Genomic DNA, 3,908 nt, shown 5'->3' on the forward strand with positions numbered 1-3,908 from the left:
TTATTTTACAAAACTTGCAAACACCACGTGGTTGTGAGATTAACATCATGACAAACCAGGCGAAATGTTATCTTTGGAAACATACACCACCAGCTGGCTTTTACTCTAAGTCAATCCCGTGACACGTGCTGTAAAGATATAGGAATTATTCTTGTTCAATGGACGCTGCAACATTTAAAAACAACTGAGCTTTCAGCGAATGATTTCAGCGTATGTTTTTCATCCCCCTAAAACGAAAATCATAATTTAACAGGCCACAAGTCACAGCAAGTAGGTTCAGTTCAGCAAGAACGAGCAGCAGCATCTGAGGGAAACGCCGCATGTCGGTAAATTGGTTTGATGACGAATATGATCATTACCTCATCGTGTGTATTGGTGAGGTGCCTGATTCCATTAAAGCGCTCACGCGGCTCCTGTGTTGATGACACACAAGTGCACTATTTTTCGCCACTACACTTTGCGTACGAGAGGGGCGCTTTGAAAAAAAATTAAACAACGATTGCGACGCTGCTACGCGTACAATCGAGAAAATAACTTCAGGAGTTGAATTGTACTGTCCCAAACCACCGTACACCATCCAATCCCAAAACCCTTTCAGGCATGACTTACAGCGCAAAGATAGACAAAGGCTAAGCAAGAATGACGAAAGACAAGCGCTAACTTTAAACTGAAATTTTATTTCGAATAACATGCATATATGGCCAAGAAACCAAGACAAAAGCGCCCCCTCCAAGCACGAAGCCAAGATGAGCATGCCCTCAAGATTCAAACTAACCTCAACCGCCCTCTTCTTAGGACGAACGAGAGCGCGCGTGCGATCCCAAGAAAGCAATTTATTTATCCGTTAGTGCAATCGACGGCTTACTGACTGAGTCACTCTCAGCGATCGCTGCTGCTTCATTGATGTCTAGTGTTTTCATTAGGATGCCTAGCTAAGGTAGTGGTCTTTTTTTTAAACTGAAAGCTATCGCTAACGCTTTATTTATTGACTCGTTATGTTACTAATTAGGATTTTCTCAAGGATAATTATTCCTATTGCTGCATCATTATTTGTTTCCAAACAACGCAGCTTCGTTGTGCAAAGCCACCTGAAGAACAGCAATGCCTAGTAATAGGGCGATTCGATATTCAGTCCTCCATTCTATACGAACGCGTAAGGAAACGCGTTATTTCCCTCCTGTACAACAACAAATCGAGTGTCATGCAACCTAGTTCCCATTGGGCGGTACACAAACTATCACGCCAACAAACGGTCGTACCGTGTTGCGAAACGATTGCAACTACAGCCTTACATGACCGCCTGAGGCAGCCTATTTAATAACGCTGCTTGCCTGTAAACCTTCAAATATAATACCTGATTTACTATGAACACGTCACTATGCCTTTACATGGTATTTTAGTTCACATAATGCCCCGGTGCTGCCTACAAATTGCTCATACACACGCGCGCCGGCATTGGGTCCCCCATAGTGGGTATGGGAATTACGGACTTCATAGTAGACGCCGCGTTTGTCAACAACCTGCGCGGAGCAGCGGGCGAGGAGGACATCGAAGTACCCTACAAGCAGCTTTACGAGGAGCTAAAGCCCCTTAATGTTTAAAAGTAGGGCCAGCCACTTCCCTTCACCGTTCCACTAACCCGCTCGGCGCGGCCTCGACGGTGGCGCCGCCTATGTAGGACCTGCCGAAGCAGACGACGGCTAACGCTCTACTGGAGTAAATCCGCGAAAAACCTCATTCGAGTCCTGCGGAGAAGTTATTGAGGCGAGATCTTGCTTAGTCAGTCAGTAACTGGCCTTAATAATGCCCTGTTAGAACTGAGAAAGAAAATAAGGAGAAGGAACAGTGTTTAGGCTGTAAAGCGTCCGTAAGTTGAGAGTTCGTGCTGCTGAAGCACGACGAATGCATGCGGTGTGCTCAAACATGCGCCTAATTACCAGAGTTTCAGGTTTTGACTGTGTGAAAGTATGTGAACATGGTTTCGTTGGTTCATTTACGCACCTACTGAATACTTTTGTTCGGCCGACTCGAGAAAGATTCCAACTCTCTTGGGTCAGCAATGCCTTGCAACTGGGCCACTTCTGCTCTGCACCTTTTACAAATGTGAGTAGCTGATGCAAGGATGCTGGCGGCCATGAACAATGTTTTAACACGTAGACGGTAATGATAATGTGAAGAACGTACCGGTAGTTTTCGCAGCCCGTGAAATCGTTTTTAATGCGTACGCATTCTTTGGCGAGTGTGGTACCCCAACTCTGTAACGCGAAAATGCACGCGAAAAATGTAATGCCTTGTATCTGCCCAAAGAATGCGTAATTTGTGAAGTTAGGACTTTTATTCGTTACTATGGCGTAAATGTAGATGATTGGTAGGTCTACAACTGATAAGGAACAATTTCAACAAGAGAAAGAGGTCCGAGAGAATACCCATAGGATATATAGGGCTTTATAGAAATGCATGGGCAAGCTTGTCGTAGGGGTAGGCCAACTTGGAATTTGAACGTGGGCCAGCGAAAACTTGTGGTTGGGCCAACTTGAAATTTGGGGGTGGAACAATGTAAAATGTGGGAAAGGGACGATTTCAAATTTGGGGGCAGTCCAACAGAAATTTGGGAGTGTGCTTGCCGATTCTTAGAAAACTCCAGTGGGGTGTCTGCATTCTTTGTCTTTATTGCAGTACAAGAGGTTGGCATTTGCTAGCAAGAACGAACTTGATGGCGAAACTGGAAATATCTTCCAAAGATACCCCCCCACCCATTAGCACCAGTAACGATTGTGTTGAAGTGCGAATTTTATATCTGTAGATGCCGTGCGTCTGTAACCTTTTGCGTTGTAAATTTTCACAGTGAAGCGGTGTCCCTATAACTCGAACATGGTTTTGGAACCATTAGAGACCGAGAGAACAAGAGGACTGTTGACCAAACAATCCTCAAATGGATATTACAGACGCTAAAGGACGGCGACTCCGTCCGCGCTCAATAATGAGAAACCGCGAAAATATTTGTCGCGAGATGCAAGGCAACGTGCATTGCATATGTCGCATGCGATACCTATTCACTTAATCGCATGCATAAAAATGTTATTGTTAAGCAGTAACAAATGTTAATCCTAATCAGGGGGCCCGTGGTCCTTTGCGGCTCTTCTCCGCTATGTTATTCCCGCACACAATACGTTCGAGTAGCCACTGCTTATCGCTTCGATTCCGAGGACGCGTCCGGCAGCAGCCGGGAATGAGGTGCAATGGAAGAAGCCGTGTAATGTATGACCAAAGTGCCCGTTAAACACCCCCATGTTCTGTAAATTAAGTTATCCGGAGCCATCCACTACGACCTTCCTCATAGCCTTAGTCAATTCGGGACGTTAAAAACGTTAACACCACAAACCAAATTAATACAAGCGGGGGTTAAAGGGAAACTGAGACATCCACCCAAATGTAGCAATTTGCTACGATGGAAACCCAACCGGGTTCCTCGAAAGAAAGCTTCGCAGTTGAAGAAAAATTTGGCCTGGTCCGGGACTCGAACCCGGGACCACCGCCTTTCCGGGGCAGCCGCTCTACCACCTGAGCTAACCAGGCAGCTAGCAGATGGCAGGGCGAAGTCGAATTTGTCGACAACTCGAAGCAAAGGCAAGTATGCATGACGTAATAGTTCAGCGGAAATGCGCTAGGTGGAGAGAAGTAATTAAACGGAAACTGAGACATCCACCCAAATGTAGCAATTTGCTACAATGGAAACCCAACCGGGTTCCTCGAAAGAAAGCTTCGCAGTTGAAGAAAAATTCGTCCTGGTCCGGGACACCTAGCGGATTTCCGCTGAACTATTACGTCATATATACTTGCCTTTGCTTCGAGTTGTCGACAAATTCAACTTGGCCCTGCTATCTGCTAGCTCACGCCAGCGTTTTGAC

The 3,908-nt window shown here is 45.8% G+C and overlaps 1 non-coding gene across 1 annotated transcript; it reads right to left on the reverse strand.

Moving 5' to 3' along the window:
• Positions 1 to 3,502: 3,502 nt before the first annotated feature.
• Trnas-gga (transfer RNA serine (anticodon GGA)) lies at positions 3,503 to 3,576 on the reverse strand. The gene has a single exon. It is a non-coding gene; the product is annotated as a tRNA-Ser (tRNA).
• Between the last annotated feature and the right edge of the window lie 332 nt (positions 3,577 to 3,908).

The sequence above is a fragment of the Dermacentor silvarum genome, chromosome 5 (genome assembly GCF_013339745.2).
Source record: "Dermacentor silvarum isolate Dsil-2018 chromosome 5, BIME_Dsil_1.4, whole genome shotgun sequence".
Classification (NCBI taxonomy): Eukaryota; Metazoa; Arthropoda; class Arachnida; order Ixodida; family Ixodidae; genus Dermacentor; species Dermacentor silvarum.